This window comes from Anomaloglossus baeobatrachus, chromosome 6, assembly GCF_048569485.1.
Source record: "Anomaloglossus baeobatrachus isolate aAnoBae1 chromosome 6, aAnoBae1.hap1, whole genome shotgun sequence".
Lineage (NCBI taxonomy): Eukaryota > Metazoa > Chordata > Amphibia > Anura > Aromobatidae > Anomaloglossus > Anomaloglossus baeobatrachus.
Window position 1 is genome coordinate 57,059,282 of NC_134358.1, and position 12,981 is coordinate 57,072,262.

General features: G+C 49.2%; 1 long non-coding RNA gene across 2 annotated transcripts in view; it reads right to left on the bottom strand.

The window, feature by feature from the left end:
- Window positions 1-12,981, bottom strand: part of LOC142317036 (uncharacterized) — a 407,707-nt gene that overhangs the window by 93,626 nt on the left and 301,100 nt on the right. For both annotated transcript variants that reach the window (XR_012754660.1, XR_012754661.1), the window contains exon 2: window positions 8,268-8,440. This is a non-coding gene — a long non-coding RNA (uncharacterized LOC142317036). The remainder of the gene's footprint in view (window positions 1-8,267; window positions 8,441-12,981) is intronic.

Sequence of the window (12,981 nt, forward strand, 5' to 3'; positions counted from 1 at the left end):
AGACCCTAGGTCGGGGAGTAGCTTCAGGCAACCCGATAACGGAGCCTTTATGATTCATTCCCAACTGATCCAGAATCTGGGCATTAGCGCAACAAGGGGGATAGGAATTTCCAAACCACAGCGGTCCAGAAAATCCCACGCGTGAGCCCTGAGAGCAAGCTCCCATACTTAGCCATAGTGGGGAGCGGGGCCTGGCTAGTTCCACACTACCGGGCCATTAAGTTTAAGTCAAACTAAAGTGCCAGGAGGCACATCATGGATCACCAGGCAGCACCATTGGGGACAGGACCCAGACAAGCCCCCCTCAGTGGCAGCGGTGTCCAGAGACTTGGTTTACCGGTTGTCAGTGTCTGCTTAATGAACTGAGTATGAGAGTGGCCCCTGAACCCCATGGCACCCATATCACCGAGTCCCGGGGCATTCCCCCTACCCGTGGAGGGTTACAACATTTTGCTGCCCCACTTCATCACCCCAGGTACACCCAGCGGTAGCGGCGGTACTCTCCAGATTACCGTACACCACGGGTGGCGTTACGAACTGTACATTAACTCCCCTGTAAATACCCCCTTCATTTGAGTGGCCGCACGACCCCCGGGTCCGGAGACCCTCGAGCCACAGTGAACCCGGATCCGAGCAGCTCGGTTGCTGCCACGGGGGCGGCACAGATATAGACATGTTAATGATTTGCAAATGATGCAAAAAATGCAAGCAAAATTTCCAAAACATCTCGATTTATGCAGTCTGGAGCACCACATGCAGAAATCCCGGCACTTACGGCCTCGGCTACTATCAATGAGGTTATTAATGAGCATCCAAGGAATATTCTGTCACTTTTATGCTCACCATGCAAGCAGGGATTTAGTGGACCCATTGGGCCACAGTGAGTCGCCCACCTAAGTGCTGCAGCGGTCGCATCCAGGACACTGTTGGGACTTCTCATTTGGTACCCTTCTCTGGCAACAGGTATGTGGGGTTTATGTACATGGGATTCGTGACGCCACTCTTGGTTTGCGGTCAGGGTAGTACTAGTGACCGCCACTGCAATTTAATGAGCGTCTGGGGCTGGTGGAATCTGCACTCTGGTGGTCTGGCCTCCCGAGAGTGAAGCTGGCCCCAGGGGCTCGGGTGTATGTGCGTAGAACTAGAGGTCGCAGAATGACTCACACACAGTCCAAGATGTCTTTTACGGCTTTTACTCATGTTCAGCTGGTTTTGTGAGGTAACCCGGGCGATACTGAGACGGCCTAGAGAGAACCAGGTATCCTTCAGGCTGGTGTAGGGGTGACTGTAAGCTCACTTTCCTAGCACTTCTTGTTTTGGATAACCCCCAACTTGAAGTATATGGGATTCATCCAGGGAAGTCGCAACTGCCTTTTCATCCCTTTCTGGCCCGTTTGCTGGCAGCGTGGACCAAGTAGAGATGGCTCCTTGCCCTATCTCACTTATGGGCCCCTCGTTGCTGCTGATGCTGCTGACTCTGTGTTGGTTGGTGAGACACTTGGAGTGCCCTCACCGGCAGGTTTTAGCAGACCACTAAATGGATGTCTGGCTCTAGGGACCTATCCCCGTGCGTGCCTGGTCTACCAGAAGTCCCCGTACTCAACTACCTCACTTCTTCCTGAGGTATCTTTCAGGCTGACTGTGTGGCAACCGAACTCCCCCACAAGCAGCCACTACACTTGCAGGGTCTGACTAGTGTCCGCTCTCCTGCGTCTCCACTTCAGACTCGGCTTGTGTGTCCTCCTCCACTGCTCTACTCTGACTCACTACCACTGCATCACTAGCTTCCAGCTACTCCACCCACCACTAGCTGAGATGTGGAGGCCTCGCCCCCTCCTGGCCAGGGGTCCCCTCTAAGGTGTGTGTGAGACCTGGTCACTATGTGTCTGTGCGTACACACCCTACTCAGCCTTTGGTATTACCTGTTTGCACTCACCCAGCATGGGTGCAGTACTCATTGGTGCCTAACCCAGTCAGGGGCGCCACAACAGCACACAGAAAACCCAGAGGGGCTTGACTGTGGAACCACACCTGGTTTTCTTCAGAGCCTCTAATGGTGAAGATGTTATGCTGCAGGTGTGAGGCCGGGTGCCACTCGGGAAGACTGGCGCTGTGACTGCTGTCCCCAGGGGTACAGGAGAGACAGTCACTGGAGATAGGTAACAGTAGCAGCTGATATCAAGGTTCCGGCCAGGATGGATGGGGTAACAACAGCTAGTAAGGATAGTTCGCGGCAGTGGGTATTGTCGATGGCAGCCTGTGTGACAGCTTGTAGCAGCAGCGACAGGTTAGAGATAACAGCAGCAGTACACTGAAACACAAACGTCAGCAGCAGTATTTAGCACAATACAACAGCAGCGGCGGAGACAGCAGTATAGTACAATGGGACCTGAGAACTAGCAACATATTAGACTTGATGCCCAGGCACATCCCATAAGGGAGCAGTGCCTGAAATACCTACAGCCTCTCAGCTGACCTGAGAAGCACTTCTGTGTTAGGATACGCTGGCTCTTTAAGAAAGGGGGCATGGCCATGCGCTCGCCCTTCAGGCAGAGCAAGGAAGCCTGTGATGTGTGAACAGCCTCTAGGAGACAGCAACTTGGGCCGGGAACGGGGCGGCCACCGCAGAAAAGCCAGATGGGTGAGAGAGCTGTCGTCCTTGCCAGTAGAGGGGAGTAAGACAGTGCAGGGATACCGATGTGGTCATTACAGCCACACTGAGTGCACTTTGGAAAATTATCAAGATCCATTGGTGGGTGTTCCCTTTTTAATTACCATCCAGATAAGCTGGATGGGAGTCAAGTCTGGAGACACTGAAGCCATGGTAGCACGTTAAGGCCACAGAGTCTATCCAAGGGGTCTGTTATTGTGCTGAAAAGCAGCTCCAGATAAAAACTTTGAATAAATGGCAGTAAGAATGGTTGCACGATTGATCTGTAGTTCAAGTGAAACGGTACATCACTTTCCAAGCCTAATGCCAGCGTCACACGGTACGATATATCGTGTGATCTGTCGTCGGGGTCACGGAATTTGTGACGCACATCCGGCATCGTTAGAGATGTCGTACCGTGTGACACCTCCGAATGACTGTGAATGAGCAAAAATACTCACCTTATCGTTGCTCGTTGACACGTCGTTCATTTTCAAAATCACGGTCCTCCTTCTGTGCTCCTGTTGTTCATCATTCCCGAGGCAGCACACATCGCTCCGTGTGACACCCCGGGAACAACGAACACAGCTTACCTGCATCCTGCGGGCAATGTGGAAGGAAGGAGGTGGGCGGGATGTTATGTCCCGCTCATCTCCGCCCCTCTGCTACGATTGGCCGGCGGCTGTGTTACGTCGCTGTGACGCCGAACGTCCCGCCCCCTTCAGGAAGAGGAAATTCGCCGCCCACAGTGAGGCCGTGCGACAGGTAAGTGCGTGTGACAGGGGGTTAACGACTTTGTGCGCTACGGGCAACTAATTGCCCGTGGCGCACAAACGACGGGGGCGGGTACGATCGCTCGATAGATTGATAGATTGTACCATGTGACGCCGGCATTAGGTATAAACAGAGTCTACCCAAACCATCAGAAGGCATTTGTATGAAATTAGTCTATGTGCCACACATCCAGCTACAGGTATCCAATGATCTCACACCACTGTTCTCAAAGGCTACAATGGTGCAGAACAAGATGGGAATAGAGGCTATAATGGAGGTCTATCCTCTTCAGTCATGAGTCCCACTTTTGTCTTGAATGCAGTGATAACCATAGATTGGTCTGTAGATCATGAGGGCAATAATACAAACAGGTTTGCAAGAGGGAACATCACAATAGGTGGCATAAGCCCTGTTCTTCAAACCACACATCCAAGTTATTACCTCCTCCTACCACCTCCAACTCAAAAATATTTCTATAATCTGTATTTTCCTCAACCCTGAATCTGCTAAAATGTTAGTGTGTGCCCTCATCATCTTACACCTCGACTGCTGCAATATCCTCCTGTATGCCCTCCAAACACTATCACACATCTTCATCTATCCTTAAAGGGGTTGTCCAGTCCAAAATGACAAGTTTGTAGGCACTCTACATGACTACAGACTTTTGAATTCTCATATCACACGCACTGTGTGCTGTGAGGATTCTCCAACGTCCAAGCCGGGAATGACTATCACATGGCCGCAAGTATGTGAAATGCATATTACCTGCCAGAATACAACTAGATGGGCGAGAACTAGTTCAATGCAAGTGTATTGAGTAAAAGTCTGTGCCCAACTGGTCTTGTAGGCACATTTTGGAAAATTCACATCTCATAGGACTCATCTTCAGATACAATAATTATTTTTGCCCCATTGATGTTTTACTGAAAATAGCATGGAATGGATGTTGTAGAGTTAAAATTGAAGCCAGCTTTTGTTTCTAGAGACATGCACCTTGTAAATCTAATGGGTTCTTACTGTTACATAATCACCATATTTAAAGTCAATACCCGGGCCCCCCACAGCTGTACTGGGACACTTGAAGTACGGGATAATGATGCTGACACTCGGGGTACGGGATAATTACGCTGACACTCAGGGTGCGCAATAGTGTCACTGAAACTTAGGCTCTTTCCCTCAACACCTATGATTCCCATTATCTGAAATCCCTCTGTAACGGGGTGCCAGGGGCGCCTCTGGGCTTGTAGTCGTGGCCCCTTCTGTCAGGCTTACCCCTGGCTCCGCCGTCACTATCGGGACGGGAGATGTCTTGGTGGGGCAGAGTGTGGTGGTACAGATGTCGTCCGGCGCACAAATGCTCTTCAGGCATGGTTCAATGCAAATAACAAACATGTTTTATTCTTCGCAATTCTCCACACTTGGCAGTAACAAAACACAGTGCTGTGGCGCTTCCTTTAGCTGAGGGAAAGCCTGCCCTAGCGTCCCCTCAAGTGGGTGACTTGCCTGACTACTCCTCTTCGCCCGGCTCCCACTTCTGGCTACCCACAGCCTGGACCCACACCGGACTGCTTCACCCTACGAGGTTCCGCCCGCTCCTTTTCTCTCCAGCTTCCCTGTTCTTCCAGCACCCTTCTTTCTTTCTTTCTTTCTGCCCACTCAGCTCCACACTCTGCCCCTGGCTGTTTCTTCTCTCCCGTCCCGGACACAACTGCCTTCCACACACACACACACTTCTCTCTCTAAGCTGCCGGCTCCTCCTCCCTCCTCTACAGTTTCTATGGGGACAGCATTAACCACTTCAGAGAAAACCTGTGCTTCCTTGTAAGGGGTCTGCCCACCCCTTACATACCTCCCCTCTTTAAGTCTAAGCCTCCCGGCAAGGCACAAATCTAAAATCACATTTTAAAACTAAACAAAGTCATTTTAATGAAACTGCGAACATGTTCACCTGAGGGCACCCGCAAGGGCACACCAGTCCAGCGCCCGGAGTTCCTCCTGGAAGCTCCCGGTCTTAGTCGTGCCCGGAGGCCGTCGGCAGGCACTCCCGGTCTTAGTGGAGTTTCTGCCCGGAGGCTTTTGCAGCACTCCCGGTCTTAGACGTTAGCTGGCAGGAACACAACTCGGCAAAAATCTTCTTAACGACGCGGAGGGAGCCCCTGGCTCAGTCCAGCATCAGGCTCTCTTCCGGGCTCAGCAACTTGAACGGTTACAAACAACACACCTTCTTCCGGCTCAAAACAACGCCGGTGTTGCACAAAAACAGGCCCGCCATCTTCCGGTCTTCAAAAGTCACTCCGGATGATATGCACGTTGCCATTCGGCTCGTTGGGCCTGCACGTACTCCGACAGGGACTGTCCGGGCAACCGGCGCAGCCTCCGGAAGGGCTCGTAGTTGGCGGGTTGCTCCAACGTCTCGGGTGGGAGAGTTCAGCTAGCACCGGTCTTTGCTGCGACCGCCGCCGGTATTGGCATTCCTCCCACTCGATTTCCTGTTGCCACTGTGCGGCCTCTTGTGTAGTGGGCCGCTCCGGTCTTCCTGGCACAGCCGGTAGGTTAAGGGTGGGTCCTTCCGCAGCCGCAGTCTGCTTTGGGCGTCCTCTGCCCAGGCTAGTCGCTACTAGTGCGGCTACCGCAGCTTGCTGTTTTCCTGGAGTCTCCATCTTGCTCGGAGTCAGCGTTTCTGGTAATGGCGTCGGGGTCAGTGGAGATGCTGGAGGAAGTGGAGGCAGGCTTACTTTTCCCGCTCTTGGGTATACTCCACCCCCAGTCTCACACATCAGGTCGACCCCTACGCGGCGGTTCTTCTTTTTCTCTGGAACACCGCCCACTTCACATATCTTCCTTCGTGCCCTGGGACCGGCACCTCCCCTCTTTGGGCGGAGTACTCCGAACTTCTTTTTCGGCAGCGGCCAGCCCCAGGCTCTTCTTTTGGTGCCAATTCTGCGCGCGCTTTCTGTGTCTTCACAGACAACGGCCATCTTGCCGCCATCTTGTGCCCGGTCCAACGCCTTAGGCACTTCTTCCTCTTCCCACCATGGGATCGGGACTCTTTTCCAATAATCTGGATCCAGTGTCCTCGGCATCACTTGATCTCCTTCTTCTTGGAGCGGGACCCCTTGCATATGATCCGGATCCTGCTGACTACGCCACATGTAGCGGGGTGCCAGGGGCGCCTCTGGGCTTGTAGTCGTGGCCCCTTCTGTCAGGCTTACCTTTGGCTCCGCCGTCACTATCGGGACGAGAGATGTCTTGGTGGGGCAGAGTGTGGTGGTACAGATGTCGTCCGGCGCACAAATACTCTTCAGGCATGGTTCAATGCAAATAACAAACATGTTTTATTCTTCGCAATTCTCCACACTTGGCAGTAACAAAACACAGTGCTGTGGCGCTTCCTTTAGCTGAGGGAAAGCCTGCCCTAGCGTCCCCTAAAGTGGGTGACTTGCCTGACTACTCCTCTTCGCCCGGCTCCCACTTCTGGCTACCCACAGCCCGGACCCACACCGGACTGCTTCACCCTACGAGGTTCCGCCCGCTCCTTTTCTCTCCGGCTTCCCTGTTCTTCCAGCACCCTTCTTTCTTTCTTTCTTTCTTTCTTTCTGCCCACTCAGCTCAACACTCTGCCCCTGGCTGTTTCTTCTCTCCCGTCCCGGACACAACTGCCTTCCACACACACACACACTTCTCTCTCTAAGCTGCCGGCTCCTCCTCCCTCCTCTACAGTTTCTATGGGGACAGCATTAACCACTTCAGAGAAAACCTGTGCTTCCTTGTAAGGGGTCTGCCCACCCCTTACACCTCCTTCTAGCAGCACCCACTTTCCTATATTCTGATATCCATCATGTCCTCAGAACACACCTATACAGCTTTCCCTCAGCACCCAGCTTTCCCATAATATTAGAGCATGTTAAACCGGGTGCTGAGGGAAAGAGCCTCTTTCCTTCAGCACAAAACTTTCCCATCCAATGCTTTTTTCTTGTCCCCCTTATTTATCGCTCTCCCAGTACTATAATGGCCCCCACATAGCCTTCCATATAGTATAATGGGTCCCATATTACCCTTCATATATTAGCATGCACCCCCATAATCCTCCATGCATTATAATACATTTCCCATAGTCCTCTATGTATAAGTTGTCCTTCATATTGTATTATGCAGCCCACAGCCCAGGGGGTTTAATGCACACCCCCATAGGCCTCCATATAGTGTAATGCAGCCCCATAGTCCATGTATAAGGTGTCCTTCATATTGTATTATGCAGTCCCTATACCATTTAATGCACCCCCATAGGCCTCTGGCCACCATGTACTCATTGATTAAAAAAAAATTAACAAGTCTTCACCTTTCCTCGTTCTCCTGCTGCTCTGGTCAGAGTGTCCTCTCATCCTGCGCGCTGCGCTCTACATGTCTCAGCACAGCAGTCATGCAGTAGTGACATCACTGAGCTCTGCTGCACTGAGATGTTGAGTGCAGGCACAGGGGGAGAATGCTGAAGGATGGAGCAGAGTGCTCCGCACCATCCTTCATCATTATTTTGTGTGATGACGGGCAAGGGCAGCACCAGGCCCCCCTGAATCATGGGCCCCACAGCGGCCTTGTGGTCTGCCACTGAACAGCGCTGCTCTTCTCTCAGAGAGAGGATCTGTCTGCTTCTCTGCAGGGCGGACGCCGGGCCCCTAACCCTGCCGGGCCTGGTCGCAGTCGTGATCTCTTTGACCGCGGTCATTACACCTCTGAAGATTAGTCATCCCTTTTAACAGCAGCTCAGGAAAGATGGTTGACATCATAAACATTTCCATAGAGTTAGTCCTCATAAACCCAAAACAGCATATTCAAAAAAACTTACCAGAAAGTGCAGTAATATTAAGGATTCTTCATTGGTATAGGTATTGGTTATTTTGTTATGTAAACAGACTCTTAAATCCTTACAACCAAATCCTTGTGGTTATGTTCATTCCCCCAATCTGTAGTTTTTATTAATATAATTTCCGCTCTTTAGAGATAATTCCTGGCTGTATTCTATAATGAAAAATGTGAAAGAAGGTTGTAGAGGTAGTTTCAATAATTCAGGTTAATTGGGGTGTAAAATATGCTGTTCTTTAAAATTGGCGGAACAGTTGCAGGTTCAATGAAATGAACAGCTGTCACATGAAAGCAATTCAGCTTGTTTTTTTTATTGTAGCCATATTGGTCCCAGAGAGATGTGTATTTAGAGGTATAGTCTCACTTAAAACTTCAACTGCAAAATTTCTCACTAGGCAGAACTCATGGACTGCTGACAATAAAGCACAATGGCCTAGATTTTAGAACTTGACCATCATCTACTATTATTTCCTGGTTTTGTCTGTATATTTCAACCCTTAGTCTTGCTTCCGTACATACGGTATATAACAATAGACCATAATATTCAAACCACTGATAGGTGGCATGAATAACAGTGAATATATTGTTATAGCATGACCCTTCTAGTAGGGCCGGATTGACCATCTGGCAATTCTGTCAAATGCCCCATGGACTGATCCATCAGTGGGCCCTCGTAGGCCTTCAACACTTCTAAAATTATCTGCATCATTGGACGCCGATACTTTTAACAAACTCTGTCAGAGCAGAAAGTGATCTTCCCCAATAGTCCGTATGTCTGTATTTTTTTAATAACAAGGATGTAAAAGCATGACTATCCAAAAGTCATCCCTGATAAAATGGGGTGTTCAGTCTTCAGATTCCTTTGCGAGGAAATGGCGTGTTTGGTCTTCGGGTTTCTCGAATAACTGTGGAATTTAGATTTTCCTTTGGATGAGCACACTTCCAGATGCTTCCAATACAGACTACATGGGTCCACTTTGTGTTGCGTCAAGGCAGTATTGGTGCCAACTCCGCCCTCCAGTTTCCGGTTCAGCCTTTTATAATTTGCATCTGTCCAACAGTTGTCTGCTGACTCAGCACTCCCTACTAAGCCTTCCTTCGAGGAAAGGAAACACACTCCTTACAATCTGGTTCCGATCACCTCTGGTTCGCCAACAGAGGGCGATGTAAGCCTTCAAATGTCATAGAACATGTAATATGGATATTTTCTGCTGGCTACCCCTTTGCAAGCTTTTCTATATGGTGCGAGGACTTTAAAGGGATGTCTTGCCCTGTTGAAAATATCTATGAACCTAAGTGCCTATTCAAATCAATAGGTGTCTGGGTAATTCTGGGCAGGACTTTTCATCTATATGAGAGGAACTCTTATTGGTAGCTTTACAGAAGTCTTCAAGTAGACTAAAAGGCCATTAACACGCTGCGACATCGCTAACGATATATCGTCGGGGTCACGGTGTTTGTGACGCACATCCAGCGTCGTTAGCGACGTCGCAGCGTGTAACACCTATGAGCGACCTTAAACGATCACAAAAGAGGCAAAAATCGTTGGTATGAGAGACATGGTTCACTTACCAAAAATCGTTGCCTATTCAGTAGCGAGGTTGTTTGTCGTTCCTGCGGTAGCACACTTCGCTATGTGTGACACCGCAGGAACGAGCAACAACCTCGTACCTGCGGCCGGCTGCAATGAGGAAGGTAGGAGGTGGGCGGGATATTTGTCCCGCTCATCTCCGCCCCTCCGCATCTATTGCACGGCTGCCGTGTGACGTCGCTGTGACGCCGCACATACCGCCCCCTTAGAAAGGAGGCGATTCGCCAGCCACAGCGACATCACAGGGAAGGTAAGTATGTGTGATGGGTGTAAACGATGTTGTGCGTCACGGGCAGCGATTTGCCCGTGACACACAACCGACGGGGGTGGGTACGCTCGCTAGCAATATCGATAGCGATATCGCAGCATGTAAAGTACCCTTTAGTTTGTTAAATAAATAAACATTATAAAGAATAAGATACGGTACTAAAAAAAAAAGGAAAAATAAAAACTAAAAATAGGTAAATTTTGAGCCAAGGAAATTATGTTGTGAGTTTAATAAATTTTGCTTAATGAAGCAAAAATAAGGTAAACAGAAAAGGACAATGATTTTCCTGTGACAGAATTGTGACAATGAAGTCAGTATTGTGGAACCAATGTCAGCGTACATCATAACAAAGATCCAGTACAATACGTTGTGTTCTATTTATGTGGCTGTGAGCAGAGAAGAAAAAATAATTAGAAGTATACTGAATCATATCAATCATGTAAAGTCTGCCAAAAGCAATACGTGAAAAACGGGACTGAATGAAAACGTTTATTTATGCATTAAACTTGATGAATCATGCATGAATATATATTTTGTGATAACTCATTTGCTTAGTAGTTTGTACATCGATCACTAAATATAATGTAAAAATATATTTATAAAATGCATATGACTTATCAACTGGTGGGAAAGTAGGAAAATGAGTTACAGTGAAACTCTGCGTAAAGTTTAGCAACAAGAAAAATGATGAATTATCAAGGTTAGTAATTCTTGTAACTCCTTCACGCCCGGGCGATTTTCTGTTTTTATTTTTTGATTTTTCCTCCCCTTCTTCCGAGAGCTGTAACTTTTTTATTTTTCCATCAATCTTGCCATTTTTGGCTTGATTTTTGCGGGATGAGTTGTACTTTTAAATGAAATTATAAGTTTTACTATATAGTGTACTGGAAAATGGCAAAAAAAATCATTTTCCCCCTGTGGCTATTTATATTGCGCTGTCACATCTTGACAGCGCTATTTAAGGCGTTAGCAGGTGTGGGTGGATCGCGGATCCACCCATGCCTGATAGCAGAACATGTGTGCTCTACAAATCAGATCATATCAGCAGCCGGAGGTGATCACCCCTTCATGATTTATGACGTATCGTTACGTCCTTGGCCGTGAAGGAATTAATCTGTTGCTATTAAAGTGGTAATCTTATCTCAGAGATTTCTGCTATATCCACAGAATATGCAATCAATGTAGAGTAGATGCAGATCCCACCTGTTAAGTCTGTGAGAGACAATCAGCTCCAAATGGCTATCCTGGATAAAAGTTTTATTTTTATCACGTTCCAGAAGAATCTCAGCCTTAACTCTATACAGCAGGGCCAAACTGACCATTAAGCTGGTGTCACACATAACGACGACGACAACGACGTCGCTGCTACGTCACCATTTTCTGTGACGTTGCAGCGACGTCCCGTCGCTGTCGCTGTGTGTGACATCCAGCAACGACCTGGCCCCTGCTGTGAGGTCGCCGGTCGTTGCTGAATGTCCAGCTTCATTTTTTGGTCGTCACTCTCCCGCTGTGACACACACATCGCTGTGTGTGACAGCGAGAGAGCGACGAAATGAAGCGATCAGGAGCCGGCACTGGCAGCTGCGGTAAGCTGTAACCAGCGTAAACATCGGGTAACCAAGGGAAGACCTTTCCCTGGTTACCCGATGTTTACGCTGGTTACCAGCCTCCGCTCTTGCTGCCAGCGTCGGCTCCTGCACTGTGACATGTGGCTGCAGTACGCATCGGGTAATTAACCCGATGTATACTGTAGCAAGGAGAGCAAGGAGCCAGCGCTAAGCAGTGCGCGCGGCTCCCTGCTCTCTGCACTGACATGTAGCTGCAGCACACATCGGGTTAATTAACCCGATGTGTGCTGCAGGAGAGCAAGGAGCCAGCGCTAAGCGCGGCTCCCTGCTCTCTGAACTGTGACATGTAGCTGCAGCACACATCGGGTTAATTAACCCGATGTGTGCTGCAGGAGAGCAAGGAGCCAGCGCTAAGCGCGGCTCCCTGCTCTCTGAACTGTGACATGTAGCTGCAGCACACATCGGGTTAATTAACCCGATGTGTGCTGCAGGAGAGCAAGGAGCCAGCGCTAAGCGCGGCTCCCTGCTCTCTGAACATGTAGCACAGCGACCTTATGATCGCTGCTTCTGCTGTGTTTGACAGCTAAGCAGCGATCATAACAGCGACTTACAAGGTCGCTGTTACGTCACCGAAAATGGTGACGTAACAGCGACGTCGTTGTCGCTGTCGTTTAGTGTGACACCAGCTTTAGGCATTTCTGACAAATGCCAAGTGGCTTTTTCCAGCCATGGGAATGTTAACTATATCGCCATCCTCAGGATACCATTATTGTTAACAGCTATGAGCTCCGTACCCCACCATATCAGGCTCCTTCACCCCTCATGGAGGCCAACGGCATGACGGTGACGTCTTGCATCATGCTGCCTGAATCCACTAAGAAACAGGATAGATGGAGGCTGCAGGGATGGACAGACTTGATAAGTTGGGTACAATGTCTTTTTTTTTTTTGTAGTGGCTGTTGTGAACCATTCTACTGAATGAGAATCTGTGGAAGAACCATCCTACTGCCTAAGAGGCTTTGGGCAGACCATCATTATAGAGCATCTGAGTGGTGAGCGATGGTCGGCAATTTTACAATATACTACTGATACCAGAGTACCAAGATGTTCTCACCACTGGAAGAAGTCACCGCCACAGGGCTACTCAGAGTGGTGAAAACACTGAATACATTAGAGACTTCTTCTAGTGGTGAGAACAGCTCAGTAACCTGGTACTAGTAGTACATTGTCAGACATCCGACCACTGCTCACCGTCACTGTTAGTGTAATG